General features: G+C 41.5%; 1 protein-coding gene across 1 annotated transcript in view; it reads left to right on the top strand.

The window, feature by feature from the left end:
- TTC28 (tetratricopeptide repeat domain 28) overlaps positions 1-22,552 on the top strand; it is a 703,516-nt gene that overhangs the window by 27,289 nt on the left and 653,675 nt on the right. The window lies entirely within an intron of this gene.

Raw genomic sequence — 22,552 nt, 5'->3', positions numbered from 1 at the left:
CAAGTGGGATTCATCCCAGGGGTGCAAGGATGGTTCAACATGCACAAATCAATAAATGTGATAACCCACATCAACAAAATCAAGGACAAAAACCATGTGATTATCTCAATAGACACAGAAAGCATTTGACAAAACTCAACATCTGTTCATGATGAAGACTCTCAGCAAATTAGGTATAGAAGGAAAATATCTCAACACAATAAAATCCATATATGACAAACCCACTGCCAATATCATCCTGAATGGAGAAAAGCTGAAAGCCTTTCCTTTAAGAACAGGAACAAGACAAGGATGCCTACTGTCACCATTTCTATTTAACACAGTATTGGAAGTACTAGCCAGAGAATCAGGCAAGAGAAGGAAATAAAGCGCATCCAGATGGGAAAAGATGAAGTTGAACTGTCCTGTTTGCAGATGACATGATCCTATATATAGAAAAACATAAAGATTCTACCAAAAAACCTCTGAGAGCTGATAAATAATTTCAGTAAAATTTCAGGATACAAAGTCAACACCCAATAATCAGTGTTTTTATATGCCAACAATGAACTGGCAGAAAAAGAACACAAGAAAACAAGCCCATTTACAATAGTCACCAAAAACCCCAAAAAACTTAGTAATCAATTTAACCAAGGAGGTTAAAACTATCTTAACATTCGTATGGAACAATAAAAGACCCTGAATAGCGAAAGCAATCCTGAATAACAACAAAAAATGTATAATAAAGCCAGAGGCATTACACTACCTGACTTCAAACTATAGTACAAAGCTATAGTAATCAAAACAGCATGGTACTGGTATAAAAGCAGACACTCAGACCAATGAGACAGAGTAGAGAACCCAGATATCAACCCACATATTTGCAACCAACTGATCTTCAACAGAAAGCACCAAGAACATGTGTTGGGGAAAAGACTGCCTCTTCAATAAATGGTGCTGGGAAAACTGGACATCCATATATAGAAGAATGCAACTAGACCTGTCCCTCTCACCATATACCAAGACCAGCTCAAAATGTGTTAAAGACTTAAGTATAAGATCTGAAACTATAAAAATCCTAAGAGAAAACATAGGGGAAACACTTCGGGAAGTAGGACTGGCCAGAGACTTTATGAATAAGACCCCAGAAGCACAGCCAACAAAAATAAAGAAAAAATAAATGGGATTATATGGAAATAAAAAAATTCTCCACAGCAAAAGAAACAACAGAGTGGAAAGACCACCTACAGAATGGAGAAAATATTTGCAAACCATGCATCTGACAAGAGATTAATATCCAGAATATACGAGGAACTCAAAAGTAAAAAGCAAACAAACAAGTAACCCAATTAAACAATGGACAAAGGAGCTGAATAGGCATTTCTCAAAGGAAGATAGATATACAGTTGGCCAACAGATATATGAAAAAATGCTCAGCATCATTAAGCATCAGGGAAAAGCAAATCAAAACCACATTGAGATATCTCACTTCAATTAGACTGCTATTATCAAAAAGACAGCGAATAACAAATGCTGGTGAGGATGTGGAAAAAGGGGGACCCTCTTACAGTGTTGGTGGGACTGTTATTAGTGTAGCTATTATGGAAAATGGTATGGAGTTTCCTCAAACAACTATACATAGAACTACCATATGATCCACCAGTCCCACTGCTGGGTATATACCCAAAGGAATGGAAATCATCATGTCAAAGGGATACCTGCACTCCCATGTTTATTTTAGCTCTATTTACAATAGCCAAGAGTTGGAACCAACCTAAATGTCCATTGACATTTGAGTGGAAAAGGAAAATGTAGTATATATACTCAATGGAATACTACTCTGCTATGAAAAAGAATTAAATTCTGCCATTTGCAGCGACATGGATGAACTTAGAGAAAATTATATTAAGTGAAATAAGCCAGGCACAGAAAGAGAAATACCACTTTTCCTCACTCATAAGTGGGAGCTGGAAAAAAAGATACAAACATAGAACAGTCACAATAATTTGTTGAACTTTTGAAAAGAGAACAGAACTGAGGCCACTACAGGTGGGATGGGGGAGGTTGTTGGGGGTTAGTGAGAAATTGGTAATGGGCACAAAAATGATTACCTTGTGTAATGTTGAAAAAAAAACTAGTGCCAGGCACATATTTAGTGCTTAATAATTATAGCAATTAACTTTCCTTATTTTTATTAGGAAACACTGTATATTCTATCTAATTTTTGGAGACTTACAATATACATTAGTATATTAAAGGCTCTAAGGAAGGCCTACAGTAACAAAATCTGTGTTCCAGATTATTTGTATTCACAATGATTGATCTAGAATCAGATAACCAAGGCTTCATATCTTAAGAAATAAATTTTTCAAAGACATGGGAGAGAAATTTCTTTCAAACTATTTACATTAATTTCCCCTGATTTGGTTGACCGTAGAATACCTTTTAAAGGATGCATATTAAGATAATTTCAAGGAAGAATTTGGGAAGTATTCACTTAATTGCCCTAAAGACTAGGAATTTATTGTAAGGATAAATGGCGATTTTGCTTTAGGGTTTGGCCATTATGAGAGCTGATAACCTCTTGTGGTTTATGTAGTTCTTCGTTAGACTCTTAAAATATCTTCTTTAAGAATTATGACAATTTACAAAGTTCAAAACCATTTCTGTTCAATAGATCTTTCTGTGAAGATGGAAATGTTATATATCTGCACTGTCCATCCAGTCTGGTAGCCACTAGCTACCATGTGTGGCTTGCAATGTGTACATCTGAGGAACTGAGTCTTAAATTTTATTTAATTTGAAATAAATGAAATAAAATAAAAATTTAAATGGCTACATTTAGCTGGTGGCTACCATATTGGACAGTGCAGCTCTAAACAAGTTGGGCCCCAGTTACCTCTCTGACCTTATATGCTTTTACTTTCCCCCCTCACCTCATCCTCAGTGGCCTCTTTATTTCTCAAACATGCCTGGCCTTTATTGCCTTTATTTTTTTTCCCTTTAGATACCTAATTCCATGTCTATCTGCATGGCTAACTTCTTTACTTTCCTCTGACTAGTTGCTGTATGACCTGGAGGATCCCAATTGTGATCATTGGTCTGATCATTTGCCACCTGGTTAGAGGATATTTTCCATACTAGAAGCGCAGGGCTTTACAAGGCATAAAGAACTGCCTGGGTCTGCTTTTCAAAGAGGGAGCCAGTGTTTTTTTTTGGCCAGCAGCTCATACTGTTATTCTGTACATACAGATTTTTACCTCCAGTGCCTAGGATAGTGCCTGGCACATAGATACTCTTATTGTATTCTAGCTAAGAAAACCTTTCCTAACCTAAGGTCACAAAATTTTTCCTCTGGTTTCTTCCAGTAGTTTTAGTGCTTACATTTATGACCCACTTCTTTTAATGTTTCTTTTTTTTTTTTTTTTCCTACTTAACTGGCTTTCTTTTGGATTCATCCAATTTAAAAATTATTTTATTTTTCTATTAACTTGTTAGTATACTCTTCATTTTTGATTCCCTCAGTGATTATAACATGCATCCTTAACTTAATACGTTCTAATAAAATTAATGGTTTCACTACTTACCTGATTCTCCTACAGCCTCAGAACTTCGATACTTAGAAAGTGCAGCGTGTAGACCAGTAATATCCAACTCATCAGGAGGTTTTTAAAATGCAGAATTGGGGCTGGCTGCTTAGTCAGTTATTTAGAGTGTGGTGTTATAACACCAGGGTCAAGGGCTTGGGTCCCCATACCGGCCAGCCACCAAAAAAGTAAATAAAATGCAGCATCTCAGGCCCTGTCCTAAACTGTTGAATCAGAGTCTACATTTTAACAAGATTCTTAGGTGATTTATACTTGATTGTACATTAAGGTGTGAGAAACTTTCTTAGAGAACTTTAGCTTCATTTATCACCACCTGCATTTTGTGTTGTAAATATTTTAAACTTCACGTTACAATTATTATTTTGTATAGCTGATGTTCATTTATATTTACCCTTTCCAATATTGCTCATGCCCTCTTGCATTCCCATGTTTCTCTCTGGAATAGTTTTCTTTCAATATTTCCGTTAGTATTTGTTTTAGTGCAGGCCTGCTATTGATGAATTCCCTCAGTTTTGTTTGTTTGAATAGTTTTTATTTTTCCTTAATTTTTTTATTGAAGTATAATTCACATACCATAAAATTCACCATCGAAAGTTTATAACTCAGTGGTTTCTAGTATATTCATAAGATGGTGCAGCCATCATCACTATCTAATTCCAGAACATTTTCATCACCCTTAAAAGAATGCCTGTGCTGTTAAGGGTCACTCCTCACAAATTTTGGGCTTTGTCAAGATAGCGGAATAGACAGTCCCCAGCATCACTCTCTCCCACAAATCAACAAATTTACAAATATTGAAAAGCAACAACAGCCAAGCTGGGGCCACTAGAGCTCAGGGAAAGAGGAGGAGAAATTACAGAGTGCATGAAGGCAGGAGAAACCACGATAAGAGAAAGAAAGGATAACTCCTACCATTTTGATGGAGGTTGGATGTGTTGTCCCCTCCAAAACCCATGTGGAAATCTGATCCCCAATGTGGCAGTGCTGGAAATGGAGTCATGGGGGCGGATCCCTCATGAATGGATTAATGCTTTCCCTGGGGGACGGGGGAGTAATGGGTGAGTTCTCACTCTATTCCTGCAAGAGCTTGTTGTTTATAGGACCCTGGCACTTCCCCTCTCTCTCTTGCTTCCTCTCACCATGTGATCTGCTTGTACCCACTGGCAGCCTACCACTTTCTGCCATGAGTAGAAGCAGCCTTAGGCCCATGCCAGATGCAACCATCTCAGAAACTGTAAGCAATAAACCTCTTTTTTAAAAATAAATCACCCAGTCTCAGGTATTCTGTTATAGTAACACAAAACGGACTGAAACACATTTCGAATCCTGGCCGCTTCAAGACTGGAGCTGGTGAGCGCATGGAGCAAGAACTGTCAAAAGCCACAGCTGTGCCCTTCATATGAAGTTGCTTGGAGGCAGCAGGGGAGAAGAGGGCCTTTGTGGCCCTTAGGCCAGCAGGACCACTAACAGGGTTCCCATGGACTGACATAGGAGTGAGGAGCCACAACAACTGAAAAAAGAAGCCACTCAGAGGCTGGTGAGTCATTGCAAGGGACCTGCGCGTGGCCAATCCCATAGGAAGTGTTTGGGGTTCAGGAGTTGGGGGGGACAGGCCCACCAGGGGAACATTGGGGCACGGCATGGACAGCTGATCTGCTCTTCAATTAGCAGAGGCCCACTCTGTGTAGACTGCACATATAGAACCGCAGGGGGTGCAGTTTGCTAAAAGATGCAGGTTCAGACCAGAGTTACTATACAACCCAGGTGTACCGGACTTCATGAGACCCGGAAGTACCTACAAAGTCAACCATTAAAACCTGAGCTGCACAAAAAGCCCTCCCCAGGGAATCAGCAACAAAGCAGCAATTTAGCTCAACCACAGGGTTCAAGTGCTGATCCCCACAGGAAGTACCCCCATTTTAGATGTAAGCAAAGGGCAACAGATTAGTTCCAGTGCAGAATTTAAGTGGTAGGAACAGCAAATAATCCAACACAGAACTGAAAGAAAAAACAGAGTACATAAAGCCACAGATAGAGTTTGATATTAAGAAGTAAAGGTCTCACTTCATGAAAGAACACCTATAAAACCTGGCAGGACTGGAAGCCCCCAGAGCCCCCAAGCCGGGGAGGGTGGGTGGCTGAGGGCCTTGGCCATGCCCCCTTGATACTTGCATCCAGCGCAGTGATGACCACTGAGCTGCTGTAGTAAACACCCCATGCTCCTGAGCAGGGGCAGTGGGAGCTGAGGGCTTTGGCCATAACTCCCTGTCATCTGCATTCAGCCCAGCAACCACCATGCCACCACTGGCAGCCCCCTGGTCTCCCCTGCAGGAATGAGGTGGGTACCGTGGACCTCAAGCATGTCCTACCTCCTTCATCCTTCTCTCACCCTCTTTTCTTCCCCTTTTCCCTCTCCCCCTCCCACCCAAATGCTCTGCAACAACATCTTAGAATGTAAAAACAGATGGAGCTGGGGACCAACCCCTCCTCCCATAACCCATCATGATGCTGCTACCACAGGCCTGCCCAGAGTCCTGAGGTCTGTAGCCGGGACCGACCCTTCTCTCACAACCAGGCAAGGAGCATGCCGAAAACACCACTTCCAGGTGGGTGGCCCACCTCGTCTACTGCAATAACCATGGTTACAGCAAAAGCAGGTAGACGCCACAACCACTGTGCAGATGGCCCACCAGCCACTTGAGTGCATTAACCCAAGGAGAGTCACCAGCAGAGTCCCAAGAAAAGAAGAGGATGTCTTTCTCTACAAAGCCCATTCCAGAGAGACAGAAGAAGCATCTGCTCTACGACAATATTGGGGGACCTGAACACACGTCTCTCAGCACTGGACATCATGTAGGCAACAGATCTATAGAGTAACTGTTACTCTTTCAGAAGGAGAAAACAAATCTAGGGTTATCAGAGGTGGGAGGGGGGAGGTAGAGAGGGATGGGGAGAAACCTCAAAAGGGGCATAAAGAATAAGTATGATTTGTAATGTATATGCTGATAATATTGATTTGATTATGTAAGGAATGTAGAAAAGTTTAGTTAGGCTTTCTCCGCCTTACATCTGTTACAAATGGGCAAAATTCAGCACATCCATTAGAAACAAGCTATAATAGTAGTGTAACTGCACATGTGTGCCCATTTACTGATTCAGCATGATTGTTGTAATTATGTAATGCTTGGCTTGTGGCTGCTATTGTGTACTAAAAGTATAAAGGTAACTGCCCTGAACTGCTGGTGAGTGGAGCATAGAAGGAGGGCAGAGCATGGAGGGTCAGTGGAGTAGAGCCTGAGCTTTTGTCTGAGAATAAAGTATGTCTGTGAAGCACATATCTGAAGAATAAAGTATGCCTACCTTGCATGAAGCTGCCAGTATCTTCTTTCAGTTACCTGCATAGGAAGGGGCAGAAGGATCTGAGATTCCTGCACCACAAATGAATATACATCAATGCTGAACCCCAGAAGTATTTATAATCAATTATGATTCAATTAAAAAAAAAAAAGAGTCACTCCTCATTTTCCCCTCCCTCTAACCCTTGGTAACCACTAATCTGTGTTCTGTCTATATGGATTTGCTTAATAGGGACATTTAATGTAAATGGAATCATATAATATATGGCATTTTGCATCTGGCTTCTTTCACTTCACAAAATATTTTCAAGATTCATCCATGTTGTAATGTGTATCAGTATTTCATTCCTTTTTAATGGTTGAATTCCTTTGTACAATTATGTCAAATTTTATTTATTCATTCATCAATTGGTAGACATTTTGGTTGTTTCTACTTTTTGGCTATTATAAATAATGCTGTTGTGAGCGTTTGTATACTAGTTTTTGTGTGGACATTTAATTCATTTGAGTAGATCCTAGGAAAGAACTGCTGGGTCATACGTTTATCTTTTTGAGTCATACGTTTCCACAGGTGGCTGCACCATTTTATATTCCCCCCAGAAATGTATGAGTGCTTCTGTTTCACTCTCATTTTTGAAGAATATTTTCTCTGAGTATAGAAAATATTTTCTTTGGCTATTTTAGTTTAGGTACTATTTAAGCTTCCATCATTTATGTTGAGTATGCAGCTTGTAGCTCCTTTGAAGGTAATGTGTTTATTATTTATTGTAATTTTATTTATTTTTTATTGCTTATGAATATTCATGGGGTATAAAACTGACCACCACCACTCGTGCCCAAGATGTGATGGCCAGATCCATACTGGCAGCATGCCCATCAACACAAATTGCGATTATACCTCTTGTCCCCCACCCAATTAATCCCCGACCTCCCTCCCTGTCCCCCTTTCTCGTATTCCACTTTGTATCCTTAGGTATGTAGCTCTTCCTCTGCAAGTCCAATGCACCACTGTGGTCTTTCTTTCTTTGCTTCTTTCTCTCTTAACTCCTACTTCTGAGTGAGTACATGTGGTATTTTTCCCTCTGTGCCTGGCTTATTTCATTCAACATGTTTCTCCAAGTTCATCCATGTTATTTCGAATGGCAGAATTTAATTCTTTTTTATGGCAGAGTACTATTCCATGGTGTATGTATACCAGATTTTCCTTATCCAGTAGTCTGTTGATGGACATTTAGGTTGGTTCCATATCTTGGCTATTGTAAACAGAGCTGTGATGAACATGGGAGTGCAAGTATCCTTTCGACATGATTTCCATTCCTTTGGGTATATATCCAGTAGTGGTATTGCTGGATTGTATGGAAGATCTATCTGTGGTTGTTTGAGGAATCTCCATATTGTTTTCCATAGTGGTTGTACTAATTTACAGTCCCACCAACAGTGTACAAGTGTTCCCTTTGCTCCACATCCTTGCCAGCATTTGTGATTCTTTGTCTTTTTGACTATAGCCAGTCTAACTGTGGTGAGCTGATATCTCAGTGTGGTTTTTGTATTTCCATGTTGACTAGTGATGTTGAGCATTTTTTCATGTACCTGTTGGCCATTTGAATGTCTTCCTTTGAAAAATGTCTATTCAGCTCCTTTGCCCATCTTTTAATTGGGTTATTTGGTTTTTACTTTGTAATTGCTTGAGTTTATTGTATATTCTGCATATTAATCCTTTATTGGATGCATAGTTAGCAAAAATTTTCTCTCACTCTGTAGGTTGTTATTTAATTCTGTTGTTTCCTTTGCTGTGCAGAAGCTTTTTAGTTTGCTATTGTCCCATTTGTTCATTTTATCTTTTCTTGCTTGTGCTTTTGGGCTCTTGTTCATAAAGTCTGTGCCCAGACCTAGTTCCTGAAGTGTTTCACCTATACCTTCCCTTAGTAGTTTAATAGTTTCAGGTCTTATACTTAAGTCTTAAATCCATTTTTTTTCCTTAATTTTATTTTGTCGATATACAATGTGGTTTATTATTGTGGCCCATTACCGAAACCCCCTCCCTCCTCCCTCTCCCCCCTCCCACCCAACAATGTCCTTTCTGTTTGCTTGTCATATCAACTTCAAGGAATTGTAGTTGTTGTGTCTTCTTCCCCCACCCCTGGTTTTTTTTTTGTGTGTGTGTGTGTGAATTTATTTATTTATTTTTAGCTCCCACCAATAAGTGAGAACATGTGGTATTTCCCTTTCTGTGCCTGTCTTGTTTCACTTAATATAATTCTCTCAAGGTCCATCCATGTTGTTGCAAATGGCAGTATTTCATTCATTTTTATAGCTGAGTAGTATTCCATTGTATAGATGTACCACATTTTCCGTATCCACTCATCTGATGATGGACATTTGGGCTGGTTCCAACTCTTGGCTATTGTAAAGAGTGCTGCAATGAACATTGGGGAACAGGTATACATACCTTCGACTTGAAGATTTCCATTCCTCTGGGTATATTCCCAACAGTGGGATGGCTGGGTCATATGGTAGATCTATCTGCAATTGTTTGAGGAACCTCCATACCATTTTCCATAGAGGCTGCACCATTTTGCAGTCCCACCAACAATGTATGAGAGTTCTTTTTTCTCTGCAACCTCGCCAGCATTTATCGTTCAGAGTCTTGGATTTTAGCCATCCTAACTGGGGTTAGATGGTATGTCAGTGTGGTTTTGATTTGCATTTCCCGGATGCTGAGTGATGTTGAGCATTTTTTCATATGTCTGTTGGCCATTTGTATATCTTCCTTAGAGAAATGCCTACTTAGCTCTTTTGCCCATTTTTTAATTGGGTTGCTTATTTTTTTTCTTGTAAAGTTGTTTGAGTTCCTTATATATTCTGGATATTAATCCTTTGTCAGATGTATATTTTGCAAATATTTTCTCCCACTCTGTTGGTTGTCTTTTAACTCTGTTAATTGTTTCTTTTGCTGTGCAGAAGCTCTTTAGTTTGATATAATCCCATTTGTTTATTTTTCCTTTGGTTGCCCATGCTTTTGGGGTCGTATTCATGAAGTCTGTGTCCAGTCCTATTTCCTGAAGTGTCTCTCCTATGTTTTCTTTAAGAAGTTATATTGTTTCAGGGTGTATATTTATTTAATTCTTTAATCCATTCTGAGTTGAGTTTAGTGTATGGTGAAAGGTATGGGTCTGGTTTCATTCTCCTGCATATGGATATCCTGTTCTCCCAGCACCATTTGCTGAAGAGGCAGTCTCTTCCCCAGTGTATAGGCTTGGTGCTTTTGTCAAAGATCAGATGACTGTAGGTGTGTGGGTTGATTTCTGGATTCTCTATTCTGTTCCATTGATCAGTGTGTCTGTTTTTATGCCAGTACCATACTGTTTTGGTTATTATAGCTTTGTAGTATAGCTTAAAGTCAGGTAGTGTTATGCCTCCAGCTTTATTTTGTTTTTGCTCAGTGTTGCTTTGGCTATGCGTGCTCTTTTGTTATTCCATATAAATGTCTGGATAGTTCTTTCCATTTCTGAGAAAAATGTCTTTGGAATTTTGATGGGGATTGCATTGAATTTGTATATCACTTTGCGTAGTATGGACATTTTCACTATGTTGATTCTTCCAATCCAAGAGCATGGGATATCTTTCCATCTTCTTGTATCCTCTCTAATTTCTCTCAGCAGTGGTTTGTAGTTCTCATTATAGAGATTTTTCACCTCCTTGGTTAACTCAATTCCTAAGTATTTTATTTTTTTGGTGGCTATTGTAAATGGGCAGTCTTTCTTGATTTCTCGTTCTGCATGTTCACTATTGGAGAAAAGAAATGCTACTGATTTTTGTGTGTTGATTTTGTATCCTGCTGCTGTGCTGAAATCATTTATCACTTCCAAGAGCTTTTTTGTAGAAGCTTTAGGCTGTTCGATATATAGGATCATGTCATCTGCAAACAGGGACAGTTTGACTTCATCTTTTCCAATCTGGATGCCCTTTATTTCCTTCTCTTCTCTGATTGCTCTGGCTAGTACTTCCAGCACTATGTTGAATAGGAGTGGTGAGAGTGGGCATCCTTGTCTAGTTCCTGTTGTTAAGCTTTTCCCCATTCAGGATGATATTGGCAGTGGGTTTGTCATATATGGCTTTAATTATGTTGAGATACTTTTCCTCTATACCTAACTTATAGAGGGTCTTTGTCAAGAATGAGTGTTGAATTTTATCAAATGCTTTTTCAGCATCTATAGAGATGATCATATGGTCCTTGTGTTTGAGTTTATTAGTATGGTGTATCACATTTATTGATTTGCGTATGTTGAACCAACCTTGCATCCCTGGGATGAATCCCAATTGATCGTGATGAATAATTTTTCGTATGTGTTGCTGTATTCTGTTTGCTAGTATTTTAGTGAGGATTTTTGCATCTATATTCATCAAGGATATCGGCCTGTAGTTTTCTTTTTTGGTTATATCTTTACCTGGTTTTGGTATCAGGATGATGTTTGCTTCATAGAATGAGTTTGGGAGATTTGCGTCCGTTTTGATCTTTTGGAATAGTTTGTAAAGAATCGGTGTCAATTCCTCTTTGAATGTTTGGTAAAATTCTGCTGTGAATCCATCTTGTCCTGGGATTTTTCTTTGTTGGGAGCCTTCCGATAACAGCTTCAATCTCCTTTATTGTTATTGGTCTGTTCAAATTTTCTACGTCTTCATGGCTCAGTTTTGGGAGCTTGTGTGTGTCCAGAAGTTGTCCATTTCCTCCAGATTTTATTGCATTTAATGCAATAAATTTCCCCCTCAATACTGCTTTTGCAGTATCCCACAGGTTTTGGTATGTTGTATCATTATTTTCATTAGTTTCAATAAATTTTTTCATTTCCTGCTTGATTTCTTTTTGGACCCATATGTCATTAAGTAGAACGATGTTTAATTTCCATGTGGTTGTATAGTTTCCAGAATTTCGTTTGTTATTAATTTCTAGTTTTAATCCATTGTGGTCTGAGAAGATACATGGGATAGTTCCAATTGTTTTCAATTTACTGACACTTGATTTGTGACCTAATATGTAATCTATCCTGGAGAATGATCCATGTGCTGATGAGAAGAATGAATATTCTGAGGTTGTTGGATGGAATGTTCTGTAGATATCTGCCAATTCCAATTGGTCTAGAGTCTTGTTTAGATCTTGTGTTTCTCTACTGATTCTTTGCCTAGATGATCTGTCTAATATTGACAGTGGGGTGTTCAGGTCCCCTGCTATTATGGTATTAGTGTCTATTTCCTTCTTTAGGTCTAATAGAGTTTGTTTTATAAATCTGGCTGCTCCAACATTGGGTGCGTACATATTTATGATTGTTATATCTGCTTGATGGATCAGTCCTTTTATCATTAAGTAGTGTCCCTCATTGTCTCTTTTTATGGTTTTTAGTTTAAAGTCTATTTTGTCAGATATAAGAATAGCTACTCCAGCTCGTTTTTCTTTTCTGTTTGCATGGTAAATCTTTTTCCATCCTTTCACTCTTAGTCTATGTGAGTCTTTATGGGTGAGGTGGGTCTCTTGTAGGCAGCATATAGTTGGGTCCTCCTTTTTGATCCAGTCAGCCAGTCTGTGTCTTTTGTTTGGGGAATTTAAGCCTTTTACATTAAGAGTTGTTATTGAAAGGTGTTGATTTATTCCTAGCATTTTATTGATTGTTGTTTGGTTTTCTTAAGAGTCTTTTGTTCCTGGCTTTCTGATTTACTGTTTGTTTTCTGTGTTTGTTGGTTCCTTATGTTGTAGATAGTGTTTTTGTTAGCTTGTTTTCTCTTCATGAATGCCATTTTTATTATACTAGTGGGTTTAGATTTTTTCTTGGGTTTTTATGGCAGTGGTAGTTATTTTTCAGGAACCAAACCCAGTACTCCCTTGAGGATTTCTTGTAAGGGTGGTCGTGTGGTAGTGAACTCCCGCAGTTTTTGTTTGTCTGAGAAATATACTATTTGCCCCTCATTTCGGAAGGATAGCCTTGCAGGGTAGAGTATTCTTGGCTGGCAATCTTTGTCTTTTAGTATTTTGAAAATATCATCCCATTCCTTTCTAGCTTTTAGGGTTTGTGATGAAAAGTCTGATGTTAACCTGATTGGGGCTCCCTTATAGGTGATTTGACGCTTCTCTCTTGCAGCTTTTAAGATTCTCTCTTTATCTCTGAGTTTTGCCAATTTGACTATGTCATGTCTTGGAGAAGGTCTTTTTGGGTTGAATACATTTGGAGATCGTTGGGCTTCCTGGATCTGAAGATCTGTGATTTTTCCTATACCTGGGAAGTTTTCTGCCACTATTTTGTTGAATATGTTTTCAATGGAATCTCCATTTTCCTCCCCTTCTGGAATACCCATGACTCGGATATTTGATCGCTTATGGTTGTCTGATATCTCTCTCAGATTTTCTTCAATGTCCTTGATTCTTTTTTCTTTCCTTTTGTCTGCTTGTGTTATTTCAAACAGCCCATCTTCAAGTTCAGAGGTTCTCTCTTCAACTTTGACAAGCCTGCTGGTTAAACTCTCCGTTGTGTTTTTTATTTCGTTGAATAACTTCTTCAGTTCAGCAAGTTCTGCGGCATTTTTTTTCAGGACATTGATTTCCTTGTATCTTTCCTCTTTCAGATCCTGTATACTTTTCCTCATTTCATCATGATGTCTAGCTGAGTTTTCTTGTATCTCATTCAGTTTCCTTAGAATTATCACTTGAAATTCCTTGTCAGTCTTTTCCAGGGCTTCTTGTTCTATAGGATCTAGAGTTTGAGATTTATTAACTTTTGGTGGTATACTTTCTTGATTTTTTGTATTTCTGGTATCTTTTTTTTGGTGTTTATTCATTGTGGCCGGGGGTTTCACAGTTCACCGGTTTGAGACTAATGACTAACTAGGATGTTGCTGTGGTTGCCAATTTCGTATGGCTCCCTCCGTGACTCCTCAGTTGGCCTCTAGTGCCTTGTGTGTGTGGTTGCCTCGGGTCTTGGGCTTCTCCGGGGAGCCACCTTTCTGGTCAGCTTGGACTCTGCTGGGCTGGTGGATCACGTACCACAGGGTGTGTTATCTCTGTTGAGGTTTCACTTCCCGTGCAGAACTTCTCCCTGTTCCGTGTGCTCTGGCCCAGGCTGTTAGATCGTGCAGTGGCGACCCCACCGGGTGTGTGGTTTCTGTCGAGTCTCCGCCTCCCTGGCCGCACGTCTCCCCACTCTGTGCACACTGTGCTGGGCTGGGGCGTGTCTTCTGCACCCCTCGTCTATCAGCTGGGCCTTCAAGACCCTGCTCGGCACCGCCTCGCCCAGGAAGTCTACCAGGTTTCTGCTGGGCACAGACGAACGGTCTGTCTGGGTGCCTTTGTAGCACTATGTAGATCTTTCTCGCGTCTTGTTCACCTTTGTATCCCCCTGGTGTAAACCGAGTCTAGCGCCCACCTGCAGCCTGGTCTCCGGCCGATTCAAGCGGACCTGGGAACTCTCCTACCACACTATTCCCAACCAGAAATTCGTTGGGCTTTTTTCCAAACTGGTGGCCACAGAGATGGTATCTGCCTCCCAGTAACAGGGAGTTTACCTGGGGCCGGAGTCCAGGGTATGGTGGAGTGACAGTCGGCCCGCCCGTACTTCCTTGCCCTTCCGCCACTGGCCTGGGACACCCCCCCGCCACCAGCCCCGCCAGAGAACCGCGGACGGAGTTGGAGCGGAGGCCGGTCCGCAGGCTCCGGAAAGCCTGGCGCCAGGCCAAGCAAGTGGGAGGGCTCAGTGGTGGCCGAGCAGGGCGGAGCTGCCCGCACCTGGGAAAATGGAGGCAGCACCGGGCGGTGAGTGGCCTGGTGGTGCAGGCGGGAGCCACGTGGGCATCCACCCCCCGAACAGAGCTGTGCCAAGGATCACTCACAGTGCTGTGCCAGGTCGGGTGCTCACTCTCTGTCTCTGGTTTGCCGCCTTTCCCAGTTCTCGGCTGCTGCCGCCCTGGGGTGTTCAGTCGCGGCGCGGCTCAGGCGCTCCCAGGAATCTTCTTTAATGCCGGCCTGAAACCTCGAATCCTGAATAGAGCAGCTGGCCGCCTTCAGCGCGGCCCCGGCCTCCGGGATCCTGGCTGCATCCACAGCAGCCCTGGCGCCGTGTTCCCTGTTTCGAGACTCGCTTTTGCAGCTAAGAAACAGTTCTTTTCCTGCTCCACACTTCAAAGCTGTTGCCTGTAAATGAGGCAGCCTCTCCTGCCGGGGGGCAAAGTGGCGGTCACCCCCCACGACCGGTCAGCAGCAGCAGTCCTCCCTTAAGAGATGGCGAAAGGAAGGTCCACAAGTTTCCCGGCTGCCTGAGGCCCAGTGGCCACCTTTTCCACCTCAGCTACTCCGCGCCAGCCGCCGCAGCCGCCGCCATCCTGAAAAGCTGACCTTGGTGTTTTAACCCTGCACTTTAACCAACTGAGCTAACTGGCAGCCTTACCTATTATTTTTTTGATGTAGAGGTGATCAAAGTTTTTTTTTCTATATCATTTGAATAACCAAAACTTATAACAGGAGAATGTGTGTTCTGCTACTATTGATGGAATCCTCTGTATATGTCTGTTAGATCCATTTGGTCTAAAGTGTAGTTCAAGTCCAATGTTTTCCTTATTGATTTCTGCCAGGATGTTTTGTTCTTTGTTGAAACTGGAGTATTGGAGTTCCCTACTATTATTGTATTGCTGTCTGTTTCTGTCTTTCTTCCTTCATATGTGTTGATATTTGCTTTATATATTTAGGTGCTCTGATATTGGGTATATATGTATTTACAATTATTATAACCTCTCAATAAATTGACCATTTTATCGTTATATAATTATCTTTATCTCTTGTTATAGTTTTTGACTTAAAATCTATTTTGTCTGAGATAAGTATAGCTATCCATATTGTCTTGGTTTCCATTTGCATCGAATATCTTTTTCTGTCCCTTCATTTTCACTCTATGTGTGTCCTTACAGTTGAAATGAACCTTTTCAAGCAGCTTATAGTTGGTTCCTGTTTTTTTATTCACTCAACCACTCAGTGTCTTTTGGTTGGAGAATTTAATCCATTTATACTTAAAAGTCATTATTGATAGGTAAGAACTTGCTACTGCCATTTTGCTAATTGTTTTCTTGCTGTTTTGTAGATCCTTTGTTTCTTTCTTCCTTTCTTGCTCTCTTTCTTTGTGGTTTGGTGATTTCTGTAGTATGCTTTAACTCCTTTATTTTTGCTTTATTTTTTGTATATCTACTATAGGTTTTGTTTTGTGGTTATCAGAGGGCTTACATAAAACATAATTATAACAGTCTTTTAAACTGATACACAATGGGGAAAGATAGTTTCCAATAAATGGTATTGGGAAAACTGGATATCCACATGGAAAAAAAATAAAATTGGATCTTTATCTTATGCCATACACAAAAATCAACTCAAAATCGAGTAAAGACTTAAACATGAGACCTGAAACCATAAAACTCCTAGAAGAAAACATAGGGGAACATCTCCATGACATCAGTCTCGGCAATGATTTTTTTTATATAACAACAAAAGTACAGACAACAGAAGCAAGTGGGAGTACATAAAATTAAAAAGTTTCTGTACAGTGAAGGAAATAGTCAATAAAATTAAAAGGCAGCCTAAGGAATGGAAGAAAATGTTTGCAAACCATATATTTGACAAGGAGTTAATATCCAAAAAAATATAAGGAACTCATACAACTCAATAGCAAAAAAATAATAATGAGCTGATTAAAAAATAGGCAGAAGATCTGAATGGACATTTTTACAAAGAAGACATACAAATGGCCAAGAGGCATATGAAAAGATGCTCAACATCACTTATCATTAAGGAAGAGCAAGCCAAAACCACAATGAGTAATCATCTCACACTTGTTAGGATGGCTATTATGAAAAAGTCTAAAGGTAACAAGTGTTGACTGGAATGTGGAGAAAAGGGAACCATTATACACTGTCAGTGGGAATGTAAATTAGTATAACTTTTATGGAAAATAGGATGAAAAATTGCTTTTCCTCAAAAAATTAAAAATAGAACCATATGATCCCATAATCCCACTTCTGGGTATATATCCAAAGGAAATAAAATCACTATCTTTTTTTTTTTGAAGGCTGGCTGATACAGGGATCAAACCTGGTACCTTGGGGTTATTAGCACCATGCTCTAACCAACAAAGCTAACTGGCCAGTCCCCATAAAGTCACTATTTTGAAGAGATATCTGCACTCTCCTGTTCATTGCAGCATTATTCACAATAAACAAGATGTAGAAACAAGTTTTGTCCATTGAAGAATGAATGGTTTTAAAAAATGGGGTATACATGTGTGTGTACATATACAATATATATTATTCAGCCTTAAGAAAGAAGGAAACCCTGACATTTGCAACAATACTGAGGAACCCTGAATTCGTTATGCTAAGTGAAATAAGCCATACACAGAAAGACTTAATAGTGTATGATCTCACTTATATGTAGAATCTAAAAAAGTTGAACTCATAGGAACAGAGTAGAAGGGTGATTACCAGGGGTCAAGTGGTAGGAGGAATGGGAAGATGTTGGTCAAAGAGTACAAACCTTCAGTTATGAGTTGAGTAAGTTCTGGAGACCTAATGTACAGCATGGTGACTATAGTTTATAATAATGTATTATTTACTTGAAATTTGCTAAGAGCGTAGGTCTTAATTATTTTCACCCCCCTCAACACTCAAAGGATCTAACTATGTGAAGTGATGGATATGTTAATTAGCTTGCTTGCAGTATTCATTTCACATTGTATATGTATATCAAAACATGTTGTACACCTTAAATATATACAATTTTTATTGTTCAGTGATGTTTTAGTAATGCAGGAAAAAAATTTATAACAGGGCTGAAGTTATACTACAAATGTAGTGAGTATATGTGGCTGCATATTCTGAGTCCATTTGGCCCACATGTTATTGACAGTCCCTCAACCCTTTTAAGGTGTGTTTGTCAGAGAGTCAGAGGAAAATATCAGCAGTGTTAATATATGTTGACATCCATATGCTATATGCATGTGAAATTTAGTCACAATGTTTTTCTCTATTTTGGAACTTGAGTGAAGAAAAAATATCATAATGAGTTAATCTAGTTAAATGAATAATTCAGCATTTTATTTTTCTTTATCTCCCTAAGAAGTACCAGTCACTCATTTTAACTCATAGTTTCTGAATTTAATATGGTGAGTTATTCAAGTATTTTATATATATTATATACATATGTATTATGAGAAATACATGCAAAGGTCTTTGTTCTGTCATGTCATAGTTATCAATTGCAGGGAATATAGAGAAGGTCAAGAGAAGTTATATTAATTCTTTTAATTGTACACAAAAATTGCCATTTTGTAGCTTCTTAAGAACGACACTGTATCCACTAAGTAGACGCAGGCATATTTTGACAAATGAGAAACTACTGTAGACCGCTTAATACAGTGCATTTTTCTTTAAAATTTGTGGACATGTGGAGGTGGTGATGGTGGTGGAGCTCTTGTCTAGTATTTAGAATCTTTCAGCACTAGTACTAAATTTTCCATCGTGTTTTTCTTTGCTCTTGGAGGCATTGTTAATAGCTTACACCAGTGTATCAAGCAGTTTTTGGTCTTGCTAGAGGTCCTTTGATCTCATGATATATGATACCTCTCTTCTCAGATTCATAGTGTACAAAATGAAACTTTTGAGAAGTCTTTGACTCAAGAAATTTAACTTTGTTCATTACAGTATCCTGAGGACCTAGGGTTTCCTTGGAACATATTTTGGGAAATGTTACTTTATCAGCACCACACTCTCCCTTTTTTTTTTTTTTTTTAAAGATGACCGGTAAGGGGATCTTAACCCTTGACTTTGGTGTTGTCAGCACCACGCTCAACCAGTGAGCTAACCGGCTGTCCCTATATGGGATCTGAACCCGTGGCCTTGGTGTTATAAGCACCACACTCTCCTGAGTGAGCCATGGGCTGGCCCAGGAAATGTTACTTTATATTGCTGTATGTGGAAGTAATAGAATGCAGACTCTTCCTATTCTTAACTTAATTTGATTCTTATCTATGTTGGCATTGAACCAAAATTATTATACTGCCATTTTTTTATATGTAAAGAGTGCTATAATAGTAGGATCATGCCTTTTTCTTTTTAGGCTGCATATGAACCTAACAATTCATGTTACTTTTAAAGCCTGTTATTGCTATTTTTATGGCATACCCCTGAATTTTCAGATAAAGGATTTGTTTCTATAGCTTATTGCTAGTACTGGCAGTGTCATGGTGACCATATCTTCCAAAATAATATCGGTCTTACATTGTTTTGAAAGTGTTACATAAGTCCGTTCACTTTCAAGCAATATGTTTCATGATCATAATTTAAAAAACAAAACACCCCCCCCAAAACCCTTTTAATACATTATTGTTTAGATACTTCCAGTATAAGAAAGTTGAGGAATGTAACTTGGACACTGATATTTGAAACTTCTAGGATATTTTAATGTTTTGAATTGTCCTGGAAATCTAGGATATATATCCCTGGGAGCAGAGGAAGAATAGTATTTGCCCATGAGGGCGATTAGATCTGCTTTTTCTCTTCTGTGTGGAATTTGTTCTTTTTAATGCAGACACCTCTGTGAGGAGTCTTTTACTTTGTACATGTTGGCATGTTGTGTCAAATCATATGCATCCTCTTTTGAATAGAGTTACTGAACTTGGTCTTGAAGACACGGAGAAGAAAATTACACTTTTTGTTTTATTTTCACTTAGGGCAAAGACTTTCTAGAATTGTAAAATGTCTGTACTGATACTACTGTGTTAAATTTCTTCCTTTTTTTGGTGACTGGCTGGTACAGGGATTGAACCATGGATCTTGGTGTTATCTAGCACTATGCTCTAACCAAATGAGCTAACCGGTCAGCCTCTGCTTTTGTATTCTAGAGCAGTTTATAATTTTCTTCTTTTAAAAATGAATACCCTTGACTCATTTACTCCCTTCTGTTTTAAGGTCACTACTATAAAGTCATAGAACACTTAGTGATTTAGAAAAATCAACATTGAGGAGGATCCAATCAAGATGGTGGAAAAGATGGTCTGCAGCGTCACTCTCTCCCACAAATCAACCAAATTTACAACAATAAAAATATAACATCAGCCAAGCCGGGGCAGCTGGAGCTCAGGGGAAGAGGAGGAGAGACCTATGGAGTTCATGAAGGTGCGAGAAATTACGATGAGAGAAAGAAAAAGCTGCTGTGAGCATTTCGGGCTGCAGGTGCTTTAAGCCTCGAGCTGATGAGTGCATGGAGCAGGAGCCGGCAGAAGCCGCAGCTGTGCCCTTCAGATGGAGTTACTTGGAGGTGGCCCCCAGGACAGCAAGACCGCTAATAGAGTTTACGTGGACACACGCAGGAGTGAGGAGCCAGAACAACTGAAAAAAGGGAGCCGTTCAGAGGCTATTGAGTCATTGCAAGGGACTGGCACAGGGACCAGCACAGGGCCCATCCCATGGGAAGTGTTTGGAGCACAGTCGGTGGGGGAGATGGACCCACCAGGAGAACACCGAGGCACAGCAAGGACAGCTGATCTGCCCCCCAGTCAGCACAGGACCACTCAGAGGAGACTGGTCAGGAATGCAGAATTGCATCGGGTGCAGTATGACGAAAAAACTCTGGCCCAGATCAGAGATTCCATTGAACACAGATCCACTTGGTCTCTGGAGAGCTGGAAGTACCTATAAGATTAGCCATTAAACCCTGAGCTGCACAAAAAGCCTTCCCTAGTGAAACAGCAGCAAAGTAGTAATTTAAACAACCACATACTCAAGTACTGGTTCCCACAGGAAGTGCCCCCGTGTTAGAAGCAAAGGACAAAAAATTAGTTCTGGGGCCGAGCCCGTGGCGCACTTGGTAGAGTGCTGCGCTGGGAGCGCGGCGACGCTCCCGCCGCGGGTTCGGATCCTATATAGGACTGACCCGTGCACTCACTGGCTGAGTGCCGGTCACGAAAAAACGACAAAAAAAAAAAAAAAAAAAAAAAAAAAAAAAAAAAAAAATTAGTTCTGGCCCAGGTATACCACCAGCACCTTTGGGCCTGCCTGGGAACCAGAGGCTTGGATCTGGGGGCCGGACCTCACTCCCACTTCCAGGCAAACTGCATCAGTGCCTTGGGACTAGCCCGGGGACCCAGGTATGGAGAAGGGGACTAGAACCCCCTCCCACATCCAGGCACAACATGCCAGCAACTTGGAGCCTGCCCAGGGACCCAGGGCAAGGAGAAGGGGAATGGTCCTCTCTCCCACAACCAGGCACACCATGCCAGTGCTTCAGGGCCCGCCCGGGGACCCAAGGCATGGAGAAGGGGATTGGACCTCTCTTCCATAGCCAGGCACACTGAGCCAGCGCTTCAGGGCCCACGCGGGGACCTGAGGCATGGAGAAGGGGACTGGATCTCTCTCCCACAACCAAGCGCACCACGCCGGGACCTTGGGACCTCCCTGGGGACCCGAGGCAAGGAGAAGGGGAATGGACTTCTCTCCCACAACCAGGCACACTGTGCCAGCACTTTGGGGCCTGCCCAGGGACCCAGGGCATGGAGAAGGGGACTGGACCTCTCTCCCACAACCAGGCACACTGAGCCAGTGCCTTGGGACCCACCCAGGGACCCGGGGCATGGAGAAGGGGACTGGACCTCTCTCCCACAACAATGTACAACATGCCAGCACCTCAGAACCCACCCAGGGACCCGGGGCATGGAGAAGGGGACCAGACCTCTCCGACAACCAGGCACACCAAGCCACCTGGGGCATGGAGAAGGAAACTGGACCACCCTCCCACAACCAGGCACACCATGCCAGTGCCTCAGGCTCTGCCTGGGGACCTGAGCCATGGAGAAGGGGTCTGGACCTCTCTCCCAAAACCAGGTACACCAAGCCAGCACCTTGGGCCCCAGCCAGTGACCCAAGGCATGGAGCCAGGAACCGGATCCTTGTCCCACAACAAGGCACACCACTCCAGTACCTCAGGGCCTACCCAGGGACCTGAGGCAAGGAAAAAGGGACTGGACCTCTCTCCCACAACCAGGGACACTGTGCCAGCACCTCGGGGCCTGCCCGGCCCAGAGGCATGCAGAAGGGGACTGACCCTCTCTCCCACAACCAGGTACACCAAGCCAGTGCCTCAGTTCCCGCCCAGTGACCTGAGGTATGGAGCCAGGGACTGGACCCTCCTCCCACACCAGGCACAAAACGCCAGCACCTCAGGGCCCACCTGGGTACCCGAGGCTTGGAGAAGGGGACCTGACCCTCCTTCCACAACCAGGCACATGGCGCCAGTGCCTTGGGGCCAACCCATAGACCCAGGGCACGGAGAAGAGGACCATACCGCCCTCCCTCAATCAGGCACACTGCGCCAGCACCTCGGGCCCTGCCCAGGGACCTGGGACATGGAGAACGGGACTGGACCCCTCTCCCACAACTAGGCACATGGTGCCATTGCCTTGGGGCCTGCCCAGGGATCAGAGGTATGGAGAAGGGGACCAAACACACCCCACAACAAGGCATACCGCCAGTGCCAAGGAGCATACCATAAACAGCACCTCCACGTGGGTGGCCCACCACAGCCACCACAATAAC

The sequence above is a fragment of the Cynocephalus volans genome, chromosome 2 (genome assembly GCF_027409185.1).
Source record: "Cynocephalus volans isolate mCynVol1 chromosome 2, mCynVol1.pri, whole genome shotgun sequence".
NCBI lineage: Eukaryota > Metazoa > Chordata > Mammalia > Dermoptera > Cynocephalidae > Cynocephalus > Cynocephalus volans.
The sequence above is the reverse complement of the archived record's forward strand: the minus strand, read 5'-3'. Positions and strand labels throughout refer to the sequence as shown.